Genomic DNA, 13,105 nt, shown 5'->3' on the forward strand with positions numbered 1-13,105 from the left:
CTAAAAGCAGGCCAGAGGAGAATATTCTGGGAATTGAAGAGTCTGAAAATTATCATTTGTTTTTTAAAAATAACAGAAATTAGAATACAGATATCCTTTGGTCTCCATGGGGCATTGGCTTCAGGGCCCCTTTATGGATACCAACGTCTACAGATGCTTCAAATCTCTTATATAAATGGCAATAGTGTGGTATTTGCATATAACCTTTGCATATCCTGTATTATACTTTACATCATCTCTAGATTACCTCTATAATACCTAATTCATACATGTGCTTTAATCATTTTTTTTCATTGCAGTGACCAAAAGTCTCACCAGAACAGTCAGAGGTGTTATTTTTTTGGCTCATAATTTCAGAGGTCTCAGCCTATAGATGGCCAGCTTCATAGCTCTGGGCCCTTAGTGGGTCAGACCATCACAGTGGAAGACTGGGGAAGGAAAGCATCTCAGAACATAGCAACAAAGAAGCAGAGAGAACGCTGCTTGCTAGGGACAAAATATATACCCCAGGGATCCATCTCTAGCCACACCCTTCCTGCCTACATTTACCACCCAGTTAGTAGATTAATGCACCAATAAGGTTAAGGCTCTCATAACCCAATTATTTCACCTCTAAACTTTTTTGCATTGTCTCACATATGAGCTTTTGGAGGTCACCTCATATCTAAGCCATAACACAAGGTGAATTCTATGTAAATAGTTATTATACTGTATTGTTGAGGGAATAATGACAAGAAAAAAATTTGTGCATGTTTAGAGCACAGTCATTTTTTCTTCTGAATGTTTTTGGTCTGTGATTCATAGAATTTGTGGATACAGAACCCACAGATATGGAGGGCACTGTATTTTAGCTGAAGAAACTAAAGATTCATTGGGATTTATAGCTACATTCAGATGTTTAAGTTCCTGTCCTGAGAGTTTCGGGGATAGGCTGCCACAGTCTGGCTGGGCACAAAATCACCGAGCCACCACAAAGCCTTGTAGATTCAAACAGCAACTCTTTATTTGAACTCTCACCAACACTCTACACCCACTACTTGGGAATACCCTCCCTCCACCGGGCTCTGGCACCAATTCTCTCAGAACCCCGGGAGAGAACTCAAAGGGAACGCCAAAGGAGCAGGTGCCTGAGGCAGCAGGATACACCCTAATGCCAGCAGGATCCACCCTAAACCCGGAGCCACCCTAATCCCTGAGCAGGGTCACCTTTCAACCCAAAATGCCGTGGGTCATTCCTACTTGGCTATGGCTCTCAGCATGGGGCCTCATTGTATAATTCAGAGGACAGATTCAGAATAATTTGTTTTGGTGCATATAGGAAAGGATTTTCTGACAGGAAGAGCTGGAGTGAGGAGCTACTAATATGTGGGCAAAATACCATGTGAAAGTGATGTTTAGTGTTGACTAATGGTCTCCTTTAATCTTCCCCATGTCCATACTAGATAGGGTTTTTGTCTTCATACTATGGGTGATAAGGCACAGAAGGGCACAGTGACCTGCCCAAAGTAATGACAGCAATCTAAAGAGCAAAGCTGAAGCATTAGCTTAAGGAAAAACTCTGTAGAAACATCACAATCTGAATTTTTACCAAATATGATGACTCCCTTACCATTACCAAACTAAGTAAAATTAGTGTGTATTAGTTTTCTCAGGCTGTTAGGGTGGTTTTTAAAATAGACATTTATTTTCTCATGGTTCTGGAGGCTGGATGCCTAAGATCCAAGGTATAAGCAGGATTGGTTTCTCTGAGGTCTCTTTCCTGGTCTTGCTTTGTCCTCATGTGGCCTTTTTTCTGCACATGCCCATTCTTAGTGTCTCTTCCTCTTCTTATAAGGACACCAGTCAGATTAGATTAGAGCCCATCTTAATGATTTCAGTTTAACTTAATTACTTCTTTAAAAACCCTATCTTCAAACAGAGTGTTGGGTATTCAGTTAATAAATTTTGGGAGGGCACAATTCAGTCCATAAGTAAGAGGAAATTGAGTTTTTGTTTATATGCAAAACAGTTTTCTTGACTAAAGAAATTCTAGGAAGAATAAACCTTAATCCTTTAAAACTTTTGGTATTTAGGTAGAACAGACAATTTATGCCTACAAAACACAAAGAATGGCCTTTGCCCTGGGAGATGGTGGCATGTGCAACAAAGAATGTCAGTGGCCAGACCCATGAGAATTTCCCAATAGTTTTTAGGATCCCACTCTTATCCCCATCCCCAGGAAACCATCCATATTGGAAGGGCTATCTGCCATATGATCAGGGGTCAGAGACTATTCTGGGTGAAGATGTCCTTTTATGTCCTTTCAAAGTCTTTCCCAGTAGGTGACATAAACATCATGGATAAAGTCCTAGAAAGAAGGAGTATCCATCCTGGCTGGTAGTGTTTTAATTGCTAAATCAATTGGAGAAACTAAATCAATGAAAGGTAATGGGTACCAAAATACATTTACATGGGATTAATAAGTTGTAGTGTTCTATAGCACTGTGGGGTGACTATAATTCACAACAACCTATTATATGTTCTATGAAGAACTAGAAAATAGGAGCTTAAAGGCTCCAAACAGAAATAAATTATAAGGAGATAGAAATGCTAATTACCCTGATTAGATCATGATATTTGTATACATGTGATGAACTACCAAGCTATACCCCACAAATATGTACAATTATTATATGTTAATTAGAAAGAAAAGGTCAAAACAAAACACCCCTGAAAGGCTGTTGTCAGATAGAAGTACGTTCACTGGCAGGACTTTTCCATGGCTGCTGGATGTAAAGTCCCCCTCATCCAGCTGGTCCCAGGGTGAAGGTTTCATGGCAAATATAATTGCAATTACAGTGACTGAACAACAGTTCAGCCTTTGTGGTGTTCTCAGATACTATGTGAAGATCTTTATGTACATCATCTCATGTAACCTAATGTTTACACTTATGATGTCAGTGCAGTTGCTGTCTTCATTTTACACAATGAGGGCACTGAATTTAAAAAGGTGAATTGGGGTCATTGTGCTGCTACCACACCTAGTAAGGGACACATTACAGGCTTATCTTTCCTGCATGGAGCCATCTGCATTGATGCTGATGGGTTTAAAGAGAGTCCTATGAATGTCAGTTATTGAGTGGGGATCTTGCAGGGTGAGTCTGGTCCTGCAGCCTCTGCCAGGGCTGATGTAAGTGAGGTGACAGCATGATACACAGCACACCATCTCAGTAAATGACTTCCAACTTCACCTTTTTTAACATGGGGATTCTGACACAGGGAATGTTTAAAGCAGAGGAGCTTACTTATTTATTTATCACTTACAGGGAAGAAATGTGTTTTCTGTGTAAGGGTCAAAACTCACATATTAAATACAGTTATACAAATCCTGATGGAAGAATTTCTTTTTGCTTCAATATTAACAGCTTGATAGATTGTGGGGGTGACGGATATTAGGGATTGGACCCAGGGACACTTTACTGTTGAGCTACATCCCCACCCTTTTTTATGTTTTGTTATCAGACAGGGTCTTGCTATCTTGCCTAGGACCTTACTAAGTTACTGAGGCTGGCATTGAACTTGCAATCCTCCTGCCTCAGCCTTCTCTTTTGTTGGGATTATAGGCATGTGCCAATGTCCTTGGCTCAATGAATTTTTTAATAGGATGGTTTCTTATTGCTATCAGTGCATGGAGCTCTTTCTCAATAGTCCATTCTGTTTTTTCTGAAGGTGAAAAAATACAGTTAGAACATCTGGCAGAAATGGGATAAAATTGGTTCACCTTCATACACGGTATTTTGTTAAAAAACTGGCAAGAAATCCCTAAAAATCAAATGCCAAATGTCATCTTTGATATAAGGAGAGCAACTAAGAACAGAGCAGGGAGGAAGAGCATGAGAAGAAGATTAACATTAAACAGGGATGAGAGGTGGGAGGGAAAGGGAGAGAGAAGGGAATTGCATGGAAATGGAAGGAGACCCTCATCGTTATACAAAAATTACATATAAGAGGAGCTGAAGGGATAGGGGGAAAAATAAGGGAGAGAAATTAAGTACAGTAGATGGGGTAGAGAGAGAAGATGGGAGGGGAAGGGAGGGGAGGGGGGATAGTAGAGGATGGGAAAGACAGCAGAATACAACAGACACTAGTATGTAAAAACATGGATGTGTAACCGATGTGATTCTGCAATCTGTATATGGGGGGAAAATGGGAGTGCAAAACCCACTTGAATCAAATGTATGAAATATGATATGTCAAGAGTTATGTAATGTTTTGAACAACTAATTTAAAAAACTGGCAAGATATTGTAAGGGATGTTAGGCTCTTGTTCTATGAACACTATTCTCTTGATGGAACTATTAAATAAATGAAGTAATTTCATCTGGCTTTCTAGTTCCAAAGATATATAAACTCAACAAGTCTGAGACTCATATTAAACTCATATTAAAAGGTATGAAGTACCAAAGTCAAATATGTTGTAAATATACCTACCAAATGTAACTTAAATGTGGATATCTGTCCATTCTCTGCCTTCTTTCTTTATTGGCTCCATTTAATTTCCAAAACTCAGTTTATATGCTCATATAGTTTATGAGACTTCACAAGTCTTGAGGGGATGAAGAATAAAACAAATAGGATTCTTTTGGGTCTAGTCAAATTGTGTTTGGGCCCCCATTCTACAAATAATAATTGTGTCATGTAAACTATAAATGCTCCAAATATAAAGTATATCTGCCTTTTTAGTAAATAAACCAAACTAGCTCAAAACTATGTATTTGAATTTGTACCGATTTCTTTTGGAATACACAGCCAAATAGAGGTTTTGTTTATATTCTAAGCTGTGGAAACATAAACACAACATTTGTGACCGTACAGAACAATCATTTTTAAAATGCTGGGGAAGAGGAGGTGCAGAGGAGTGTCTCTGTTGTTTGGGAGATGGTGAAGGTGAGGACGGCATTGTGTCCAGGGGCATGGGAGGAAATTGAGCTCTTTTCCAATACAAACATTCGTGAGAACCTGTGGCGTCTTGCCTCCCAGTGTAGAGCCTGTGAAAACAGGCCACGAGGGAAGTTCCTTGGTAGAAATAACAGGGCGGCTGATCCTGAGAGTGTGCTGTGGAAGGAAATGGCAGCTATTTTAGTTGCTTAGCATCTACCTTTTGTTTATGGATCATTTCCGCTCTGATACTTGTGGTTAAAGAAGCAAGTGTTGGTTTGAAGGAGATTAGATTCTTATCTATTTTTAGTTGTCACTAGAGTGTGGCATTTTAGGGAGGACTTCTTTGATAAAATGAGAAGTGAGCTGGCTGCTTTCCTGCACATTGACATTTTCATGGCTTGGAGGGAATGGAAAGCTGGGCCTTGTGTTATAGAGTCACACTGTTTCAATGTTTTTCTCATCCTCATACAACCTATGCTGGCCGGATAATGTCCCTCTAACTTCGGAAGGTGTGTTTTAACACTTATTTCTTTGAAGTATGCTTTGACATTTGTAGAACTTTCCTGGGCAATGTGACCTCTGGTAATTTTAATTATATTTTAGGAAATAAGATGTGTTCAGGTGACTCTGAGACTTAGGAAACTACTTTCACATTTGGGTATTGTAAGCTGCAGACTTCATTCTGACATCTCACATGGCTCCAGAAAGATTGGGCAGCACTGATTTGCAGATGCTGTGCTCCTTTTATTGACTCACCTCTGGCTGAATCCAGACTGCCCCAACAGTATTGAGCATAGCCTTGCTTGTTGGATGTGGACAGGATACTGGGAGGACATAGGCTTTGCTTTGATTTGAATCCCAGTCTCCACTAACACTAACCTGTACAATCCTGAGGAAGTTACTTACCCTCTAAGAGCCCCAGATTATAGGGGCTCTTAGAACTTTTAGTCTCTGTTGCCAGCATCCCCTAACATGACCCCCAGTAGTTCATATCCTCATCTTGAGTGCACTGTTATTTTCAGCTTGTTTTTATTTATGAATATAGAAAAGGTGTTTGAATCTCTTGCCCTTGATGACATTTTTAAAAATATTTTTTTAGTTGTAGATGGACACAATACTTTTACTTATTTTATTTTGTATGTGGTGCTGAAGATTGAATTCAGGGCCTCACATGTGCGAGGCAAGCACTGTATCACTGAGCTACAATCCTAGCCCCACTTGGTGACAGTTTATTTTATAGGTTTTACCTTAACAGACTGGAGGGAGACTCCTTCTGCTGAACTCAGAGAATCAAGCTGTCATATTATTAACTTTGAAAAGGGCCATGTGTGAGGAAAATGCAGGTGGCCTCTAGGACCTGAGGAAGCCTTCAGTCCATAGTTTATAAAATGCCAGGACCCTTGTCCTACAGCTGCAAGGAAAGGAATTTTTCCAACAATCTCAATGAGCTTTCCCAGTCGAACTTCCAGATAGGATTGCATCCCAACTCACACATGACTGCAGCCCTGTGAGACCTTTAGCCTCTCCAACTCACACATGACTACAGCCCTGTGAGACCTTTAGCAGAGGCCTTAGATCAGCTGTGCCTGGATTTCTGACCCAGAAAATTATGAGATAATGGGTGTATGTGTGCACACGCACACATATGTGCATGTGCATTTAAACTACTGAGTTTATGCTAATTTGTTATGCATCATTAGAAAGTTAATACAGTACTCACTGAATTACATGTAGACTCAAGAAAATAATCCATGGTCCCCAACTCTTATGGCTTGAAAATTCAGAGTCAGAATTCAGGAGAACCATCAGCCTGTGGAAAGGGAGAAAATACTAAAAAGAAGAGAGTCAGGTTCATAAATTCTTTAGCTAAATTCTGCCCAGATTAGTGGCTAATCCTTGAATCTTACATGAAAGGGACAGGCTTTAAGCAGCCAAGCTAAGGACAGGAGAGTTAAACTGTTTAGCCAACCAAGAAGTAGTATTTTAAGTGTGAAACAAACCAGCTAACTGCCTGCGAACAAAAAAGAATTACCAGCTCATATTTACGGCAAGGCTACTGTCAAAAAGAGAGAAGAAAAGGAAATATTCAAAAAGAGAGAAGAAAAGGAAATATATACTTTTCAGAATATAAGAGAAACTAGCATCTCCTAAGGATAATATTCACAGTGTCTAGGATACAAGGCAAAACACAAAGAAGCATCAAAATGTGAACCATTTCCAAGGAAAATGACAGTCACCCAAAATTAACCTTTAGATGACCCAGATATTAGAATTAACAAATATGAATCTTACTATAGCTTGTAACTATGGTTAATGACAGAGTAGAAAATTATTTTATAATAAAGGAAAAAAGAAAAAAATCTCAGAATTAATAAGAACTACAAAAAAGATTCTAAAATGGAAAAGCATAATATCTTATATAAAAATTTCATGGGTAGATTTAACAATAGTATGTAGACAGTGAAGTTGAAAATAGATCAAAATTAAAATCTTCAATTATGAGAAGAGATTAAAAAAAAAAAACTATTGAACCCCCAAAACCTATGGAGCATTACCTAAAGGCTTGGTAGTTGTCAGTAGAGTCCCAGAAGAAGACAAGAAAAAAATACTTGAAGAAACAAAGGCAAAAATTTTCAAAGATTTTGTGAAACAATTTATATGTTCAAAAGTTTAATAAATCCAAGCAAAAACGAATAAAGGAAAACTATGCCACCAAGATACATTACAGTGAAATTGCTTAAAAGCATACATAATGAGAAAAATCTTATAAAACAACCAGAGAAAGTTATAAATTTTACAGAGTACCAACATTTTAAAAACTGTTTCCATCGGAAACAACTGAAAGCAGAAGGCAGTGAAAAACTTTCAGGTGCTAAAAGATCCAAACAACCATAGATTCAGAAATCTATATCCAGCAAAAATGTCCTTCATGGAGAAGGCAAAATGAAGACATTTTCAGATAAAAGAAAAATAATCCATCGCTATCAGAGCTCCACAAAAGAAATATAAACGGGGAACTTTCAAGTGGAAAGCACAGTATAATAGGTGGATAATTGGACTCTCGGAAAGAAATGGAGAGGATTCAAAAGGTAAATCATATTCTGGGTAAACATAAAAGATTAGTTCTCCTCTTCATTTCTTCTATAAATATTTGCTTAAAAAAGATTACAATATTTCCTTTGGGATTTAAAACATATGTAAACGTAATATATATGACAGTTATTGCACAGAGCATGGAGAGACCTGCGTGATAGCCATGTGTCCACTTCTTGATATGGAGTGTTGTAATTAATCTTAGTGGACTGTAGAAGTTAAACAATCTTTAGAGCAGTCATTAGATAAAATAATGAGAAGAGTCACAACTTTAAAAAAAAGTGGGTAATTTTTTTAAAATACAAAGGCAAAGTGGGAGCAAAGGAACAAAATAAATAAATAAAACAAGCAGAAAACAATAAAATAGTACCTAAATACACCCATACTAATAATTATATTTTTTTGTTAGCAGTCTAAAAACTCCACCTAAAAAAATGAGATTGTCAGAATGCATAAAATGTTATTAGAAACCTGTTTTAAATAAAAGACATGGAGATTAGTTAAAAATGAATGGGTAGAAAAAGAAACTAGATAAACCATACATGTAGGAAGACTGACATGGCTATATGGATAGCATATAAAATATACTTTAACAAAGAGTTTTATCAGATTTTAGATGGAAAAGGTGCAGGCGGTATTCCCAGGGGCTGACTCATTGCTACCTCCAGAAACTCAGCACTTCTCCATTCAAGAAATTATTAAGTTGTTCAGACTATAAGCAGAGAAGTGGTTTTCCAAGACGCCTCTCCTGGATTTGAGGTTGACAGATAAAACTGTAAGAAAAACTGGCAGTTTGACAAATGCTTATGTTTATGAAGTGGGCCCTTGGCCAGGGAAAATTGAAGGATTTGTTCTCCATGCCAATGTTGCGGAGCTTCATTGAAAAGGACACTCTATTTGTTCCTGGAGTGCAGATGCTTTTCGATGCAGCACACAGAAAACTGAGATATGTCCACAGAAATATGTTGACATTTAAGACAGAAAAGACGTTTTCAGAGTAGTAAAAGACAGTGTGTGAGGGAGTGATCTTCCAAGTGTACACATTTTTGGAAACCTAAGTTTAATTGTGTGAATGCCCACTAATGCTCAAGTGGCTTGAAAATATTTCTTGCAAAGATGGTCTTTTATTATTGTAGAACTCAGATGACTTTGACTTTTCAAAAGGAAATGGCAAAGAAACTTACAGCTAGTACAAAAAAGTAAAGGAATTGACAGAATTAGAGGGAGAAATAGAAAAACTAACTGTCACACTAGAAAATGGCAAACTCAAATAGAACAGTGTTTCAGAACAGTTTATTATTATTAAACAAAATAATAATAATAATAATAATAATAATAATAATAATAATCAGTGAAGAGATAGAGGATCTGAATGATGCTAGCAACTTCCAGTTTGAATGAAATTTATAGACCAATATATGTAACAAGTACAAAATTTACCTTTTCTTTGGTACAAATATGCTATGTTTATGAACAAAGCTCAATACATTTAAAGGATTTAAATATATGAAGTATTAAATTAGATATCCACAGTAGTAACATGTCTAGGAAAACCCCAAACATTTAATAACTAAATAACACTTCTAAATAACCCAAGCTAAAGAAGAAATTACAAAGCAAATTACAAACTATTTAAAACTGAATGGAAATGAAAATATAGCATGTTAAAATTTGTAGAATGCATCTACAGCAGTGCTGAGAGGGAAATTTATAATTTTAAATACTATATTAGAACAGAAGAAAGGTTAAAAGTGTGTGATTCCACCTTGAGATAAAAAGTAGAACAAAATAAAAACAAATTTATAACATGAAATGAACAAACTTATTGAACAATAGAACATATCAAAATTGACATCAGCTGAAACCAAAAAATATCTGAATTGCATGTTGAGAATTGTGGTGATAGCAATTGCAGTGAATATTTATCATTAATTCATTCAGCCAAATATTTTGAGTGCCTATTATGTGCCAAAGAGGGCGAGCTAAGATTATTCAAATGGAGGTGGTGTTGAGGTATAGAAAATAGACAAGTAAAGAAGTAGAGATATGTAATAGTAAATACTACCATGATAAAAGGAAACTCAATTGAAGGTATTATTAACAGTGCTATAACAATGTGGCAGATTTTATTAGAGATTTCCTTTCTGTGCCAAGAACTAAATGATTGGAATAAGTGACCATTGACACCCCCAGGAGAGCCAATTCCAAGCAGAGGAACCCCACTACAAAGGCCGAAAATCAGGATAAATTTGGGTTCAAGGACTAGTTGGACATAGTGTTTGTCAGAAATTTTACAGGGATAGACTTTTCTTCTTTCTTTCTTTTTTTTTTTTTTGCTAATTTTTTTTTGCTACATGCTAGATGAAAAAAAAAAAAGAAGGAAGGTGATTCTGTTTTTTTTTTCCTGTATTTGACCTCTTTTCTTTCACATCTTTGATTTAAAAAGATATTCACAAACATTTCTGTGACAAGAGGAGAACTTCATGAAAATATTTAATAGTTGTATATATCACTGATGCAGACCAGGTTATGGAAATTGTTTGTTAGGGCCATGAAATACTTAATGACATTGTCCACAGCTATATGATGTTGTCCACTGCTGTATGCATTTCCTTCAAATAGGAAAATGCATTAAAATTATACTGAGCCTTGCTGAGCATTTTCTTAATGCCTCCTTGTGAACAAATTGTGGCACCGCATTAGTAGAAATAACATATGGTTCCTTTTTGAACTGGAATAAGTATAATAAGTTTTGTGTAAAACTCTCCAGTACTGTAATCTTAAAGAAGTAGTATTAGTGTGGCTTTCTGACTAACTAGGATTTATTTCATTATTTAATTTTTCTCCAAGTGTGAGGTTTTTGTTTTGGAAAATGCTCAATGCAGAACACTATTTCTGGACTTGGAACACATGAGAACCAGCCCTCAGACCTTTACTATGTACATCACTGAGTGTTGGGAAGATCAGATAGAAAACCCTAGAAAACAGGCACATCTACCAATGTTGCTCTTTGCATTTTGTTTGTCCTACAACTGAAGAGGTCAAAGAGCAACATGTGTCTAGATGTAGGTCATATGGTAATATTTCAACCCTATCATGGGCTCTTAATTATTTTTAGATAATAATTATAAAATATACAGTCTTAGGTTATTCGGAGAAAAGCACACTTGATACCAACAAATTAAAGTTTGTTTCATATTTGTAGTTAACTGAAACATTCCTAGTAAACTAGAATTGCCGAGAATAGCAAATAACACATTTTTGGTTTGGAAAAGAAATTACTTTGAATAATATTGAAAAGGACTGATTTCTTTATAAAGAACTCATTCAACCATAGAAAAAGTCTTGTTTCAAAATCTATTATTTTGGTAGATAGAACAACAACAAAAGAAACACAGTATTCTTTATAGGTGGTGTGTGTGTGTGTGTGTGTGTGTGTGTGTGTGTGTGTCTGTTCAGCCTTCTATTTTGCTAAGGAACAAAAAAAGGAGACACTTTGGCAACTTTGACTTAGGGATTGGGGTTAAAGTAGAAACTTCCCATCACTAAAAACTTTTTAACAAAATATGGTTTGTAACAGAGGATAGAATGTTATTGGAGAGAGATTAGACAAAATTAGGAGTGTGAGGATTGAAATCTACCAAATTTTTCTATGTCTATGTATGATAACACAATGAATCCTCTTTTATATATCATTATAATGCTAATTAAAATTAAAATAATAATAGAACAGAGTTCAGTAGAATAGAACAAGTAGATCAGGGGGAAGGAGGTGGGGAGAAAAAGGGAAGGTACAGAGGAATGAGATTGATCAAATTTTGTTATGTGCATGTATGAATATGACATAATTAATCCCTCTATTATGTGTAATTCTAGTGCACCTATAAAAAATTAGAAAAGTCTGATTTCATAATGGAAATTGTATAATTAATAACAATGGTATTTCATAAACGTTTTTATTTTTATTACATATTTCTAATAGTCAATAGAATAATAAAACTTTATTAAGTGTGGCTCATACCTTATTCCCTTCATATATTCTCAGTATTCATTTGCACTTGATACATCTTCCTGTGTCATTCTCGTAAAACTATTGCTAGAATTCAATACCTAAAATTAACAAAACTTATGATGAAGCATAGATGTTACAAATAAGCTATCATCCACTGGAAGTCTATGCCTAGATGCAGGGGAACCAGTAGCTCCCTAGGGAATGTTACTGTGTAGAGTAAATGCGTTTCACAGACTAGATCTGTGCCAGGGACTCTATGATTTCTTCAAGAAGCTTAAAATGTTTGCATTGCCCACATCTCTTGGAAGAACTATAATATTAATAATAATCATAATATTAATCATTAGATTAATAATTCATGTTTGCTTTTAGGAGTTCTTGTATTTTCATTTGGATTGGTTGCTTACATAAGGAGTATAGTGATGGGGGATTATCTATCGAGTGTCTGAAACTTTTTTTTTTAAACATTTATTTTTTAATTGTAGGTAGACACAATACATTTATTTTATTTTTTTAAGGGGTGCTGAGGATCGAACCCAGGGCCTCACTCATGGTAGGCAAACACTCTTCCTCTGAGCCAAGACCCCAGCCCTGAAACTTTTGATACATGCACTGTCATTATGTTCAAAGCAGATGTGGATGAGGGCAACTGAAGCTAATGAGAAACTTGTTCAGGACAAGCCCAAATGTGCCTAAATTTGTGTGGCCTCAACCTAAGCCCAGGACATTAGTTTTCTTATGCAAGACTCCTCAGCATGGGCTACAATAACATGACACCAGAGGTTCAAAGGAGAGTAGTGGTCCCTCCCCAGGACCTAAACAGGAAAAGGACTTCAACCCTTTGGAAAACTCTGATTGGTGCTCAGGGAAGCAACAGCTAGAAACTGTCTGAAAGTGTACAAATGGATGCTGTGGTTTACACGACCCACGGGAATCCCCGGGTTAATAGGAGGTTTAGGGAGGAAACAGCTCTCAGGTCCTTTCTTATCTCTGGATTACCCATGGAAATAATATCATATTAACAAGTAGTTTTTAAGTTACTCTTTATTAATGAAATTGTATTTTTTTAGTGGCCCAAAT

The 13,105-nt window shown here is 36.4% G+C and overlaps 1 protein-coding gene and 1 pseudogene across 10 annotated transcripts in view; both read left to right on the plus strand.

Annotated features, from left to right (window-relative positions):
- Cobl (cordon-bleu WH2 repeat protein) overlaps window positions 1-13,105 on the plus strand; it is a 300,795-nt gene that overhangs the window by 171,628 nt on the left and 116,062 nt on the right. The gene's annotated exons all lie outside the window — the stretch shown is intronic.
- LOC120891838 (dimethyladenosine transferase 1, mitochondrial pseudogene) lies at window positions 8,630-9,250 on the plus strand (annotated as a pseudogene).

Source organism: Ictidomys tridecemlineatus, chromosome 2 (assembly GCF_052094955.1).
Source record: "Ictidomys tridecemlineatus isolate mIctTri1 chromosome 2, mIctTri1.hap1, whole genome shotgun sequence".
Lineage (NCBI taxonomy): Eukaryota > Metazoa > Chordata > Mammalia > Rodentia > Sciuridae > Ictidomys > Ictidomys tridecemlineatus.